Below are 16,756 nucleotides of genomic sequence, written 5' to 3' on the forward strand. Positions count from 1 at the left end.
CATGGGATAATTAACTGGGTCAAAAGAGAGCGTTTAAGGGACCAGGTCTCTAGGAAATCTGCAGGTAATATAATAGGAAAGAGGAACTGAAGTTATGGTCAGATGAGATATTGGGGTTTAACATTTTGGAGGAGAATGGTTCCTGGGTTGTCCATACTAGGATCAAAGTCACACATGAGTGAGAAAGGGGATAGGATGAAGGAGAAGGCTGTGAGCCAGCGGCCCAAATCCTCAGTTAATGAAAACGGGGTTGGGGGAGCCATATAGAACGAGGCAGAGAGGGCAGAGTCAGAAATAATGACCCTCTGGGAGGAGGGGTTTTTGCCTGAAGGCGAAAACAAGGGGAGTGAAGACAGTGCCAACTTTGCCTTCATCACAATGAGGAACATAAGAGATCAATTCAATTCAGCAAAACATATATCAAGTGCCCAGCCTGGGCAAGCACCAGGAGCTGTGCTAGGCACTGGAGACCCGGCAGTGAACAAGAAAGACCTCGTCCCTGCCTCATCGAGATCACAGCTTAGAAGGCAGGGTGACAGTAAAGAAGTGATTTCCATTGTCAGGGTTCCCATGATGACTTGCAGTACCCCCCGAGCTCAGCCCAGCCCAGCCCCTAAAGAGAGAGAGAAATCAAGATGAGGAAGAAGGTAGAGGCCCTTCTTCATTCAAATGTTCCCACAGCCACACTTGGGTGCGTTCTTTAAAGGAGGTTATTCCTTCCAGCTGTGGAGAAATAGCTTCCGAAGGGCTATCAATGGGTGTCCTTTATAAATTGCTCACCCTTGCACGTCAGAAAAGAAAAATTCCTTTCATTCCCACTCAGGAAGAGCAGGGCCTCTGCACCCTTTGTGGTTATCCTTTTGGCTTCATCTTCACACACGTATCTCATTTGAGCACTGAAACAACCCTGTGAGGGTGGTCCACGAGCCCTTAACATAATTCTGAAAATCGGAAAAGCTCTGAAACACAGAAGTATCTTGATATCTTGGTGGAAAACTTGACCTGACCTCTCATAAGGCTATTTGTAGTCTTTATTTGTCCAAGTTGGTGTATTTGATTATAGGGTGGAGCCTAGGCTCTGCTGTAGGTGTTATGTAATATATGGCACGTGTACCATAGTACCTTTCTAGAATCCAGCAAGCTGTGAATTCTGAAAGATACGTGGCTCCAAGGATTTTAGATAAGGGATTATGGACCTATGCGACGCTCCTTTACAAGTGATGAAGAAACCAAGTCTGAGAAATAAATTATACTAAACAGATTGGCACTGGACTTTGCTCTCCGTTGTTCAGCAGCTGGCAAGCTAGCAGATGTTAATAACAACGGGAAGCGGTATGATTAATTTTGATTTTTAGAACATGTCACTAGCGGCAGTAGGGAAGCTCGATGGGTGGAGCCCAGCCTGGGTGCAAGGTCAAAACCAAAAGCCTTTGTTCTTTTGCCTGCGTTGGTTGCCTCCTGTGATTGTTTTCTTGTCCTTGCCTCCCATTCAATTCCATTCCCACTACAGTGTCTTCCACTCTGTCCCCACCACACCCCTCAACTGAAGTTGCTTTCACGAGGTCACCAACTGCTCTCAGGGTCACTAGTGACGTTCATATTTCCCAATCCAGCAGACAGCTCTCACTCTTTTCTTTTTTTTTTTTTTTCTTTTTTTGCAGTACGCGGGCCTCTCACTGCTGTGGTCTCTCCCGTTGCGGAGCACAGGCTCCAGATGCACAGGCTCAGCGGCCATGGCTCACGGGCCCAGCTGCTCCGCGGCATGTGGGATCTTCCCGGACCGGGGCACGAACCCGTGTCCCCTGCATCGGCAGGCGGACTCTCAACCACTGTGCCACCAGGGAAGCCCCTGCTTGGCTTTTTTGACTCCATCCTTCCTTGCTCCTCCTTCGACGTTTCTGGCTTTTCCCACTCTGGCTCTGTCTTAGCCTCCTGTGCCCTTTTGGCCCTTCAGCACTTCAGCACTGGGCCCCAAGATACCAGACTTTGATTGCACTCTCTGTAGTTCTTTCTGTAGTTCTTTGGGTTTTCACTTCCACCTCCATGCTGCTCAGTCCAGACTTCTTCCCTGAGCTTCAGATTCATATATCCAAAAGCCTGCCAGACCCCGGGGCTAACCCCGGAGTTTAATTTTGGGAGATGAAAACAATTTTTCAGCAAATTGAAGCAATTTATAAGCCATAAATGTGATGCCTCCTTTTAAACTTATTTTACTATTGCCATTTGGCAAATTATTAGCCATTCATATACTATATTTGACTGCCAGGAATTCAATACCTATGTATTGCAGAACTTTCAAGGGCCAGTGATTGTGTTGGGCAAAATATTTATAAGCTAGTGAGGTCAGGGGCAGAGATAATAAGGCAAATTCACAAATACCTACAATTAAAGACAGAAAATGTGTCACGGTACAGCAGAGAGCAGTCCATTCCACAAGATTCGGCGATACTTGTGTTTACTCTCCTGTTCCTCTCTCTTTCCCCTAAGGAGGAAGATCTGTTGTTGTTTTTAAGTTAGAAATGACTGATTGTTTTCAAATTCTGTCCTTGGAGCTTTTTGTTCTCCTCGGTTGTCTTCTAAAAACTGTCAGCACCATAGTGGTTGTAGACTACGAATAGAAGTAGGGTCTTAAGTGGCTTCTTATTTAACAATCATAATGACAGTCCACAGTGCTGCTGGCATGCCAGGAACTGCGCGTTACTATGTTGATTTTCATGCAATAAGCATTTTTGGAACCCACGATACACCAGAGCCAAAGAAGCCACTGTTCCTCTTGTGCCTTCCCAGGTCTCATGGATTCAAGGCAGAGCAGTCAGAGTGTAACAAACCTGGTAAGAGAAGGCAACTGAGAAACCGGTTTGCCCAGGAGTTGCATCCAGAATGGGGAGGGAAGGAAACCTGAGGACATCCTGACGCAGCTGCAGGTCGGGGGCAGCTTCGGCCCAGTGTCCGGCGGAGGGCAGTGGTGTGCAGGCGGTCACGCGGAGACGGGTCCCTGACTGCTGACTTCAGCCTTTTCATGGTCCCCATGCAGCACATACCCCTAGTTGAGCTGAGGAGGTTATTGGTGCGCTTTGTTACCTTTTGCTCAATCTCAACTTTTCCTTTCCAGAGAAAGCCTCAGCTCTTACTTAATTGCCAGGAACTTCCAACCCAGTTTAATTCATTCATTACATATTGAGCACCTCTTCCCTGTCAGTCACCCTACCAGGTGTTCTACACTGAAAACAAAGATGTACGTGAACAGCTTACACGCTAATGAGAGCAGAGCGGGCTGCAGGGATAAGGCAAGTTTATAAATAATCAAAACCGGAGGCAGAAACAAATACTGATGGGGATTCAAGCAGGTCTAAGCATCCCCTGCCCTCCCAGGTGTTTGGGGGGGAGGGGTGGTCAGGAGGTAAAGACAAGAGAGTGACTGTGTGAAGCCCAGAGCTGACCTCCAGGACCCACATCCAGCACTCCCAGATTCTGTGATCAGAAGCCCCCTGGAGCTGCATAGGAACAGTAAGCATCACCTTGAGGCTGGGGGTTCGGGGTGGGAAAGGGAGGGATGGAGGGAGGGACACAGGCCGAGATAGAAGTCACCCTAAGAAACAAAGCCCCTTCCCAGAGCCATGCTCAAAGGGGCTTAGAGACCAAAGGTTGTGCTAGCACCCTCATGCCACCCTCACCGACAAAGCCGTCCCCCGGGCATGTGGCAGAGTTCCTGGAGGCTGTCTCTAGCTGCCCCAGTTGAACCCCATGCCAAGGATGCTAACATTGCCATACTTTGGGTAGGTAATTCTCCCTTTAAGGTGAAACAGATTTCAAGCAGAATGAACACACCTCAAAAAACAAGGGGGGAAAAGCCTTGTTTTGTCCAAGGGTGTTGAGAGAGAACAGGCTCCCATTGAGCCTTGGGGATCAGAAAGGCCACCCTCAGTGTTGCCTCCTCTGGGGGAAGGTGGGTCAGGCCAGGTCAGATGCTGCCCAACCCTGGCCGCTGTGCTCTGGAGACCGGAGGCCAATGGCAGGGGGCACTGAGATTCCCGAGGTTCCTGCCTTGTCAGTTTCCTCTGAAACTGATTAAAATGAAATGCAAACCCAAGTCGCTGGGGGAGAAAGGTCAGAATTTTACCCCCGCCTGCTCCCCTCCCTCCTCAGCACACTGTGCTCTGGCCTGGGTCCCATCACTGCTCAGATTTCCCCTTCACCCGGGCAGCCCCGCACTGCCCAGAAACCCCAGAGAATGGCCCCATTGTAGATGAGACAAACCAAAATAGCAGCATCTTCTGTTCTCGGCCTTAGGGAGATTCACTTAAAACCCCAAAGTCCCAGATGTGGACGACAATGGAAGTCATTGTTGCAAATTAGTGATCCTGGAACAGATGAGAGGCAGGTAGTCAGCAGCCAGCGTGGTGGGCTGGGCTGCAGGGAGAGGACAATTACGCAGTCACTGCATTAACCCAATTAGCCATCACTGGCAGGAATTCTGTTCATCACCAAAGAAGCAAGGTGGGGAAGGTGGGAAAAGGGGACAACTAACTGGTAGGGGGTTATGGGGGCTGCGGTTGGGGAGGGCGGGGATCACTGCTGGAACAAAAGGTCTAGAAATAAAACTTCAGTTATTCCTAGGCTGGTAAATGTTATTTTTATCATGTTTTAAAAATGTTCTGGATTTCTTTTTAGACTGTGCCCTAGAGCATTTAGATGAACAGTGTTTGTGTTAATTAATAACTCAACATATAATTAATAATAAATTGACATATATACACTAATATGTATAAAATGGGTAACTAATAAGAAAAAAAGAAAACCCCTTTGGATTTGAAAGATAATAAGAAAATTAGAGAATAGTCTTAAGTATATAAACTCAGTAAAATTATGAAGTGGAAAACAAATCTCAGGACACTCACATACATATTACTTAAGAAATTTTGCAATAAAATAAATCCAAGACAGTTAGGTGATCAAAGTTTTGTTTTGTTTTGTTCTTAAGATAGAGAATTGTGCCTTTTTAAAAACATTTTTGTTTGTTTGTTTGTTTGTTTTGTTTTTTGTTGTGTTTGGGCCTCTCACTGTTGTGGCTTTCTCCCGTTGCGGAGCACAGGCTCCGGACGCACAGGCTCAGCGGCCATGGCTCACGGGCCCAGCCGCTCCAGGCATGTGGGATCTTCCCGGACCAGGGCATGAACCCGTGTCCCCTGCATCAGCAGGCGGACTCTAAGCCACTGCGCCACCAGGAAAACCCCTAAAAACATTTTTATTGGAGTATAATTGCTTTACAATGGTGTGTTAGTTTCTGCTTTATAACGAAGTGAATCAGTTATACATATACATAGATCCCCATATCTTTTCCCTCTTGCGTCTCCCTCCCTCCCACCCTCCCTACGTGCCTTCTTAAGGAAGAGGAAAGTAAGTCAGTTTGGCAGAGGGAAGGGAGGTGCAGTTGCCAAAGAAAGCAGAATACTTGATCAAGGATGCTCTGTGAAATGACAAGAAAAGAATATCGATAATACTAACAATAAAATTAACACTAGTAACTGCATCAATCAATCAATCAGTCGGAGGACATCTCCACTCAGCAGCAGGCTCTGCTGTGGAAACTGTCCGGGTGGCCTGGGAAATGGTGACTGTGGACTCTTTTTTTTTTTTTTTTTTTTTGCGGTACGCGAGGCTCTCACTGCTGTGGCCTCTCCCGTTGCGGAGCACAGGCTCCGGACGCGCAGGCCCAGCGGCCATGGCTCACGGGCCCAGCCGCTCCGCGGCATATGGGATCCTCCCAGACCGGGGCACGAACCCGCGTCCCCTGCATCGGCAGGCGGACTCTCAACCACTTGCGCCACCAGGGAGGCCCGACTGTGGACTCTTGATTGATCACAGCTGTCATGTGCTCAGTCATTCAGTCCAACAAGTCACTCAACATGTCCTTAAATGTCTACCTGGCACTCGCTGGAGTTTTGTGAGGGAGGATGGACACGGCATGAAGAAGGCTACAGCTGTAAGGCTGTTTACATTCAAGTCACACAATTCTGAGCAGAGAAGGGACGGCTTACTTGGGAATGGGAATCAGGAAACGCTGCACAGAGGAGCTGGATTTTAAAAATAAAGGTCAGATTACGACAGATGGAATGGGCAGGCTTCAGGATACAGAGAAGGTGTAAGCGAAGGCACAGAGACACACTTTTAAGGAGCGGGTGCAGCGCTTCTCCAGGGGGAGGCTGGGGTACTCAGAATATGGTGTCCTTAGTGGCAGAGGTGACCAGTTGGGAAAGAGGGCATTGGAGTGGCCACTGATGACTGGAAACGCGGTGAGGAAGGTCTTCCCACCCCCTCTGCCTGGATTTTATCTTTTTTAGAGGCCACAGGGTGAGGGACTGACCTGGGATCTTCGTGTGGCCGCCTGGGGCTGCAGGAACCAGGACATTGATAACTACAGCCTTCATCACAGTAAGTAAAGGGAGAAAGGGAAACCTACCAAGTCCGGAGCACTGGCTGACTGTGGGAGGACAGATGGAGAAGATAAGCCCAGCCCCAGGGGAAACAATGACTGATTAGGTGTCTGTCTGTCTCCTTCCCCACTCAGACCTGGGAGCCGCCCTCCCACAGCTCCCTCCCCGAGGCCCACTACCTCTCACTCTATTATCACTCTCTCCACACGCCATTGTGCTCTCACCCAATTTCTCTCCTGCTCTTATTCCCTTCTCACCTTTCCCAGCCTTCCAGCCACTGTGAAAGAGAAAAATGGTAAAACATGCAAAGCTTTGACTTCAGCACAGAGATGAGGTGTTCTGTGTCTCCTGCGTTTGACCAGTTGCAAGCCAGCTGTGTCTGGTTGCTCAAGATCCAGCTAAGCTTTGCTGCCCTTTACAGCCTGTCTTCAGGATGCAGGGGCTGGGAGGGCCCGCACTGACCTTTGACCACACAGACAGGAATGATTTGCTGATGGCCAGCATGATGACATGTGGAGAAACTAATCCCCACCAAAGGATTTTAGGAAAACATTCTTTGATCACTGACCGATGGAATTGCCGTATCCGCAGGGGTGTCTCAGGCACAGGTTCTGAGATCTATGGAATTGTTGTGTGCATTGGGGTGAGGGCTGGGAAGCATGTCCGTTTTGGCGTCTGGGCCTGCTTTCTTCTGGGTGTGGGTCACCACCCTCCTCATGGACACAGCCGTCCTTCTTCCATTCTGGTTGGAGATCACCCAGGCTCCTGGAAGGCCCTTGCTCCCTCCCCGCTCAAGGCCGGGATGGTGTTTGTATGTGAACTGATGGGTATTCTATCCCCGCTCTGTACCCAACCACACAATACCTGCCTGTTCTCAAAGCACCAGCCCAAAGGCACTCCAGCTTCTTCTCAGGTGTCGTGAACTGCACCTGGTCCTTCTTCCCCTGAGGCTGCAGCGTTGGAGGCTGAGTAGATGGCCTCCTGGTGGCTCCCACAAGGCCAGGCCCCCGAGGCGACCGGGGTTTTAGAGGCTGGCTCACTATGGCAAGAGTCAAAGAGAGCCTCGAAGCTCAGGGCATGCTTCAGTAGTGAGCTACCTCTGGCTCCAAGCAGGAGGAGACTAACAGGTCTCAGGCTTGGCAGACACAGGACAGCTACTTTGGAAGTGCAAGGAGGTGCGCACGGGCACTGGCGTGGTGCCTGGAGGGCTTCCCAGTGTCCCCTTGAGAGCCCCTGGCCCACCTCCCAGCTAAGCTCATCTGGGGGGCTCGGGCTCAGCTCTAAGCAAGCCTGGACAGAAATGGCCGTGAAGCTCACCCTTACCTGGCAGCTCCCACTACCAGCACAAACAAGCCTTTAAACAGCCTCCTCACTTCCCGGGGTGGGTGGGCAGTCAGGGCAAGTGGCTGCTGGTGGCCACTGCATCATTTTCTGGTGCAGTTCCAGGTGGCCGGTGCCACTACTTCTTTTCTGTCCACATGCGGAGGCCAAGGGGTCTCCTGGGAGAGAGCTGCTTTGAAGCTCCTGCGCTAAACTCCCACACCCTGTCTTGGTGTTGGGAAGCCTTACAGCTGCTCTGCGCTGGCAAAGCCTTCTCTCGCTAACTTGGGGCTTTTTGGATCAGGGTGTTGGTGAAGCAGAGTTTTGGCAAGAACCTTGGCAGCTGCTGCCAAGAGGAGAAAGAAGGGAGATAATTAGACCTGGTAATTGGTTTGCTTTTTACTTTTTTTTACAGGCAACAGTGACTATGGCTGGGAGAAGACACAGAAGAAAGTTGTCCTCCAGGATCAAGGCTAAGCTGTCTTGATTTTAGGGGAAAATGCTGGTCCCCGGCCAGTCCAGTACTTCCTGTCACGTCTTGCCTGGCACATCTGTCTGGCTGTGAAATGATTCTCTGCACCCCATGCTGTCCCCAACACAGCAATGCAGGTTTAGGGTACCCAGGTCCATGCTGAGCCCAGGACCAGGCATCTTAGAACCTTGAATCCAAAGGTAACCTTTAGATGGAGTTGCCCAACTCTGACGCCTCCGAGAAGAGATGCTGTGGGGCCTATTGCAAAGGGCTTTATGGAAGCCTTTTGTTTCTGGGCAGAGCTGACTCATCATTTCCCCCAGATAAGTTTGCTCCCTGGGAGGTTTCCAGGCCCCCATCCCTCCAGTTGGCCGTTTCTCCAGACCAGATGGCTCATGTTAGATCTCAATTTGCAACGTGCTACCCTTCACGGGCACATGTTCTGGATTCGTCCCAAACTGAGCAGCTGATTCACTGGGACGTTCTGGGAAGTCCTCGCCATTTGATTCCAACTCAGCACATCAGCATAGAACCTGCGAGTAGGATTTCCAGTTTTTGTGGGGAGCCTATTGATTCTAAGCCCAGACCCAGAAGTGCAGTCCTGGGAGACTGAAGTCGGACCTCAGGCAGGGTGCCCCGGGAGATCTGCATCCGGTCCTTGGGTTCTGGTGTTGCCCCTGGGAGGGCTGCTTCCTCAAAGTTCATCAGAAGTGGACTCATTGGGGTCAATGACCTGTTTTTGTGGCCATTTAATATCTTGGATAAAAGCAGAGGAAAGAATTCATGGCCAATTTGAGCTCTGAGAGTTTAGGTTTAAACAGGATGGCCTTTCTCCAGCTTCCCTCCTTCCCAGTTACCGACCGTTTATACAGTAGACACTTATTGAGCAAGTACTGTGTGCCAGACATTGTTCTTAGGGCTCGGGGATAAGGATAAAAAGATGATCCTTGGGCTTCCCTGGTGGCTCAGTGGTTGAGAGTCCGCCTGCCGATGCAGGGGACACGGGTTCGTGCCCCACTTTGGGAAGATCCCACATGCCGCGGAGCGGCTAGGCCCGTGAGCCATGGCCGCTGAGCCTGCGCGTCCGGAGCCTGTGCTCCGCGACAGGAGAGGCCACAACAGTGAGAGGCCTGCATACCGCAAAAAAAAAAAAAAGATGATCCTTGCCTTCAAGGGACTTAATGAGTGAGAGCTGATGTGACGCAGCGGTCAAGAGCCCAGACTCAGGAGCCAGACCACCTGGCTCAGGTTCCTGCTCTGCCACTTAGAAGCCCGTGACTTTGGACAAATGACTTCACCACTATGTGCACCAGTTTCCTCATCAGTAGAATGAGAATAATAACGATACCTACTTTAGTGTTTTATGAGGATAAATTAGTTACTAGATTTAAAGTGCTTAGAACTGTGCCAGGAATAGTGAGGGTGGTACACATCTGAGATAGGTTAAAGCTGTAGCATCAAGAGGACTAATTGGATGAAGGACGTAAGAGGAAGGAAGAGGTAAGGTATATACCCCAGAATTCTGGGATCTGGACATGTGCAGCCAGGAAAGCTCTTTTGAGTCTAGGGGCCACTACCATATATATATATACCTTATTTTAAATGTAAGTGTAGTTGATTCATAATATTGTGTTAGTTTCAGGTGTACAGCAAAACAATTCAGTTATACATACCTATATGTATATATATATTCTTTTTTCCCTTGATTTTTTTCCATTATATTTTCTTACAAGATATTGACTATAGTTCCCTGTGCTATACAGTAAATCCTTGTTGTTTATCTATTTTATATATGCTCATGTGCATCTTTTAATCCCATACTCCCAGTTTATCCCTCCCCCGCTTCCCATTTGATAACCATAAGTTCGTTTTCTCATTGTGAGTCTGTTTCTGTTTTGTAAAAAAGTTCATTTGACTATTTTTTAGATTCCACATATAAGTGCTATCATATATTTGTCTTTCTCTGTCTGACTTACTTCACTTAGTGTGATATTATCTAGGTCCATCCACGTTGCTGCAAGTGGCATTATTTCATTCTTTTTTGTGGCTGAGTAATATTCCACTGTGTGTGTGTGTGTGTGTGTGTGTGTGTGTGTGTGTATAGCACACCTTCTTTATCCATTCATCTGTCAGTGGACAGTTAGGTTGCTTCCATGTCTTGGCTATTGTAAATAGTGCTGCTATGAACATTGGGGTACATGTGTCTTTTCGAAATAGACCTTTTGTCTTTTCTGCGTATATGCCCAGGAGTGGGATTGCATGATCATATGGTAACTCTATTTTTAGTTTTTTAAGGAACCTCCAGGCTGTTTTCCACAGTGGCTGCACCAGTTTACATTCCCATCAGCAGTGTAGGAGGGTTCCCTTCTCTCCACACCCTCTCCAGCATTTATTATGTGTAGACTTTTTGATGATGACCATTCTGACCAGTGCAAGGTGATACCTCATTGTAGTTTTGATTTGCTTTTCTCTAATAATTAGCGATGTTAATCATCTTTTCATGTGCCTGTTGGCCATCTGTATGTCTTCTTTGGAGAAATGTCTATTTAGATCTTCTGCCCATTTTTTGGTTGGGCTTTTTGTTCTTCTGTTATTGAATTGTATGAGCTGTTTATATATTTTGGAAATTAAGCCCAAATTGTCAGTCACATCATTTGCAAATATCTTCTCCTAGTAGTAGGTTGTCTTTCTGTTTTTGTGTATGGTTTCCTTTGCTGTGTAAAATGTTTTAAGTTCGATTAGGTTCCATTTGTTTCTTTTTGCTTTTATTTCTATTGCCTTGGGAGACTGACCTAAGAAAATACTGCTACAATTTGTGTCAGAGAATGTTTTGCCTATGTTCTCATCTAGGAGTTTTATGGTGTCATGTCATATTTAAGTCTTTAAGCCATTTTGAGTTTATTTTTATCTATGGTGTGAGGGAGTGTTCTAAATTCATTGATTTACATGCAGTTGTCCAGCTTTCCCAACACCCGTTGCTGAAGAGACTGTCTTTTCTCCATTTTATTTTATTTTATTTTATTTTATTTATTTATTTATTTATTTTTTTGTGGTACGTGGGCCTCTCACTGTTGTGGCCTCTCCCGCTGCGGGGCACAGGCTCCAGACACGCAGGCTCAGCGGCCATGGCTGACGGACCCAGCCGCTCCGCGACACGTGGGATCTTCCCCAACCGGGGGACAAACCCATGTCCCCTGCATCGGCAGGCGGACTCTCAACCACTGCGCCACCAGGGAAGCCCTTTTCTCCATTTTATATTCTTGCCTCCTTTGTCAAAGATTAATTGACCCTAGGTATGTGGGTTTATTTCTGGGCTCTTTATTCTGTTCCATTGATCTATATGTCTGTTTCTGTGCCAACACTACAGTGTTTTGATTACTGTAGCTTTGTAGTATTGTCTGAAGTCTGGAAGGGTTATGCCTCCAGCTTTGTTCTTTTTCCTCAGGATTGCTGTGGCAATTCTGGGTCTTTTGTGCTTCCATAGAGATTTTAGGATTATTTATTCTAGTCTGTGGAAAATGTCATAGGTAATTTGATAGGGATCACATTAAATCTGTAGATTGCTTTGGGTAGTATGGCCATTTTAACTATATTAATTCATCCAATCCAAGAGCATGGGATTTTCCTTGAATCATCTTCAGTTTCCTTTATCAATATTTTATAGTTCTCAGCATGTAAGTCTTTCACCTCCTTGGTTAGATTTATTCCTAATGAAGGAATTTTTTTATGTGATCTTAAACATGATTTTTTTTTTTACTTTCTCTTCCTGATATTTCATTGTTAGTGTAATATATATATATATATATATATATATATATAATCTTGAGTAATTATGGCCTTGGTTTGTTTCTTTGTAGAGTGGGGATAATCATATCTTCCCTTCCAACCTCAGAAAAACCAACATTTGAATCTACTATGTACCAGACAGTTTCATTAGAAGATTGAGATAAATAACATATTCTAAATGTGTTTATTTTAAAAATTGTGCTTTTCTCTCTACCACCGCCTCCCCGACCTCATACCCACCAATAGCCTGGGTAACTGAAAGACAACCAAGCAGGCAGCACTTTGGTCTGACTTTGATAACAGCAGGTAGGTACTGCTGTGGTCCTGTTTTGCCTCCATGCGATTCATCACATTTCCATGCTGTTTAGTTCCTGGTTACTGAAGTCTTGTGACTCCATGGGAGGCTGGTGATTTCTTCAGAAGGAGGGTCTGGGAGCAGTAAGAAGCCTCGTGAGAAGAGCTGGGCTGATCAGAGGTGAAGTTTGCTGGATGATATGATGAGATGGGTTGAGGACACACATTCCCCTGTGCAGACTGGTCCGTCCGGGTCCTGGAGGAGCTTCAAGCTCCTAGGGGCTTGTCTGTGCCGCAGGGCTTCTGTAAGGCAGGCTCTGCACAAAGCACGAGCTTGTGAATGGAGGTGGGTGGGGAGCATTCACATCCTTTGACTGAGGGGGAAGGCCGGACTGGGGGGTGGTAGTGCTGGGAGCACAGCAGCCTCACTGCTCATTACCGTGAGCTGCCGTCAAGTGTCCTGGAGAGACTTCTTGGCGAGGTTTCAGAGCTTGCCACCAAGATTATGGCCCCGGCTGGCCTGGCAGCCGTGTGAGGGAGGAGGAAGTCTGCAACAGATGGAGCAGGATTCCCGCCTGTTTGGGAGACTGGCCAACTCTAATGGGATTACCATCCGCTGCCCTGGTATCCGCCAGCAAGCTGTGAAATGAAATCTCAAGGACCCTACCACAGAGAGTGTGTGGGATGACTTGGCTGAAGCAAGAATCCTTGGGGAAATCGGTCCACTTCCCTGGAACTCCATTAGTCTCTTTCCAGAACAGAAGTTCTGCCTCAGAGCCCAGCACTGGGCAGCTGGTCTGTTCTCTGCATGGCAGCCTGTGGCCTTGGGTGGGGACGAGAGAGATGGTACCCTGGCAGGATGCTGGGGGGTGATGCGGTGACATGAAGGAATGCCTGGGCTGACCCCCAGGCACCGGGAAATGATCCCTTGCTCTCTTCTAAGCCTCTCCCAGGCCTCTGACAACCCCACACTGTAAGGTCAACAGGGACTGCCTAGGAGACGGTTATCCAACCCTCTCGGTGGATGGAGGAAAGCACCCCTGTGCTTGGTGTCCACATTCTGGGTTGCAGGTTCTGCCCAGTCACTTAACCTATCCCTTAACCTATGGGGCCTCATTGTAAACTGCTTATCTTGTGAGGAGCAATGAGGAAATTCTTTGTAAACTGTAAAGAGCTTTAAATGGAAGGAATTGCTCCAGGCACAAAATTCTCTGGGAATTGCACCCAGGAGGTCAGAGGAGCTGCGTGGAGCCTTTTGGGCCTGACTAGGTCTTCTCCTGAAGACAAAGAGAAAGGACCTTTCACATGGCCCTTCTTTCTGGCTTCATCTGATATGGGTATCCCTGCTCTCACTGGTGGTCTGGGGTCCTAGCAAATAAGAGTTTCTGTGCCAAGATCACAGAGCTGACTGGTTTTCTTGTGACGACAGGTTTACCTGTGATGCCAAGGTCACTGGTCTTCGGGGCAGCCTAGGGGATCCCCAGCCCAGGAACCAACAGGGGCCCTGTTTTCAGCAGGGTTTGTGTTTATGCACGACAGTGTCTTTACCTTTTATCTAGCAAGAGTGAGTAATCTATTTGGGATATTTATCAAAAACCAGACATTACCTCACTGGTGTCTTATCCAGAGCTGCTCCAGTCTTCCCATTAATTCCAGTAACTCAGGGTCTTTTGCCATGTTGAGCAGTATAGAGAGAAATCCATACTCCTTTTTTCTGAGTAAAGGGATTCACAGAACACACTGTTCTAGTATTTGTATTCAAGCTCTTTCTTTTCCCAGTAAACGTCTGTTTTCTTTTTTTTTTAATTAATTAATTAATTTATTTATTTATTTTTGGCTGCGTTGGATCTTTGTTGCTGCGCGCAGTCTTTCTCTAGTTGCGGCGAGTGGGGGCTACTCTTCGTTGTGGTGTGCGGGCTTCTCATTGCAGTGGCCTCTCTTGTTGTGCAGCACGGGCTCTAGGCGTGTGGGCTTCAGTAGTTGTGGTGCACGGGCATAGCTGCTCCGCGGCATGTGGGATCTTCCCGGACCAGGGCTCGAACCCGTGTCCCCTGCATTGGCAGGCAGATTCTTAACCACTGCGCCACCAGGGAAGTCCATCTGTTTTCTTTATTCTGAGAACATGGCAGAGGAATTAACCCAGCTCATTCCCCAAACCATCCTGACTCTGGTTGGGTTTCTCTGACTCCCCTCTTCCCTCAGGGATATGAAGAATTTATGTGTGAACTCGCACTGGCCTCACAAGGAAGCACCAGGAAATACTAGCAGCAGGGAGACCACCTTCTCTGAGGCTGATGGCTGTTTTCTAACAGAAATGTCAGAGATAGTGGTTCAAGTCATCATAGGCTTTGTGAGCAGCTGTCAGAGTGCAGACTGACAGCATCTCATGTCTCGCCAAGGTGTGCAAAGGCCTGCCTGCTTCCTGAAGAAGGACCTGCCATCGGTCATCATGGAACACCCCGTGGGTCGTCCTCACATAGGAAGTACAGCCATCATAACCCCAGGCCAGGCAAAGTTACATCCGTGTTTTGCACTAGAAAAATTGAGGCCCAGGGACTTCCCTGGTGGTCCAGTGGTTAAGAATCCGCCTGCCAATGCAGGGGACACAGGTTCGAGCCCTGGTCTGGGAAGATCCCACATGCCACGGAGCATCTAAGCCCGTGTGCCACTGCTGCTGAGCCTGTGCTCTAGAGCCTGTGAGCCACAACTACTGAGCCCGCGTGCCACAACTACTGAAGCCTGCATGCCTAGAGCCCGTGCTCCCCAACAAGAGAAGCCACGGCAATGAGAAGCCTGCCCACCGCAACGAAGAGTAGCCCCTGCTCGCCGCAACTAGAGAAAGCCCGTGCACAGCAACGAAAACCCAGCACAGCCAAAAATTAAAAACTAGACAAATTTTTAAAAAAATGAGGCCCAATTAACAACTTCCATGTATCCAAATTCATCATATATTAGGTGATATGAAGGAATAATTGCTAATTTTGATAGGTATCATCATGGCATGACGACAACGTAAGAAAATGTCCATAGTGTTGTAAATGCTTACTGAAAGACATAGCAGTGAAACGACATACCATCTGGGATTTGCTATAAAATATGTTAGCAGAAATATAAGAAAGAAAAAAGAGATAAGATGAGTGACACAAAGCATTGTTAATGGTTGAGTCTGTTCTTTCAGCTTTTGTGGATGATTGGATGTTTTCATAATAAAAAAAATAAAATAAAGGCACTGTGAATAGTGTTAAAAGACAAGACCTACACTGGAGAAGATATTTAGAACACATGCATCTGACAAATGATTCCTATCCAAAATATATAAAGAATTACAAATCAGTTTTAAAACAATCATCAACCTCATAGAAAAAAAGGGCATAAATTAGAACAAGCAATTCCATTCCTAGAAGGCGAAGCTTGAATGACCAATGCCCACACTCACCGGTGACCAGAAAAATGCAAATTACAAAACAAGACACCAACTTATGCCATCAGATGAGCAAACATTTTAAAGTCTGGCAATACCAAGTATTAGTGGAGATATAGCATTTAATACATATATTTAGAAAGCAATTTGGCAATATCTGCTAGAAATGTTTATATCCTACAACCTAGGATTCTACTTCTCAATATATATCCCTCAGAAAGTCTGGGGCAAGTGCACAAGGTATACTTCGAACACATACTTCGATGTTCATTATAGCATTGTTTATAATAGTTAAAACTAGAAAAAAGGGAGAAATAATTCATGACATAGTCATTATAATGGCAGACTACACAGAAGTTAAATGAATGTGTTCCATTATTATATATAATTATACATAATTCATATATATGAGTCATATATATACCCATAATTATATATAATTATGGATGATTTTCCAAAACATGATATGAATATTGAATGAAATGAAAACTGCAAAAGAACATGTATGTTATTACATCATGTATATAAATAACTTAAAACATCTAACATAATATTTTTGTCTTCTCCCTATGTCATAAGAGTACAAAAATAATTAGAAGGGCCACAGAGCAATAGGAGAATAGTACTTACCTCCAGGGAAGGAGAGAGGGAGTGAGGATGATCTCAGTTTTATCTGTGTTTGGTTTTTCTCTAGGAGAAAAAGTAAAAAAACAAATCTGAAGCAAATATATCAAAAGACTGACATTTGAAATATCTGGGAGGTAGGTACAAGGTGTGTATTACATTGTTCTCTGTACTATTCTGCATATTTCAAATATTTTCTAATTTAAAAAATGATTTCTTTTTTTCTAAGTTGAAGTATAGTTGATTTCCAATGTTATATTTCTGATACACAGCAGAGTGTGTGTGTGTGTGTGTATACACATACACTCTTTCTCAGATTCTTTTCCATTATAGGTTACTACAAGATATTGAATATAGTTCCCTGTGCTATACAGTAGGACCTTGTTATTTATTTTGTTTGTCTAT

Source organism: Mesoplodon densirostris, chromosome 2 (assembly GCF_025265405.1).
Source record: "Mesoplodon densirostris isolate mMesDen1 chromosome 2, mMesDen1 primary haplotype, whole genome shotgun sequence".
Lineage (NCBI taxonomy): Eukaryota > Metazoa > Chordata > Mammalia > Artiodactyla > Ziphiidae > Mesoplodon > Mesoplodon densirostris.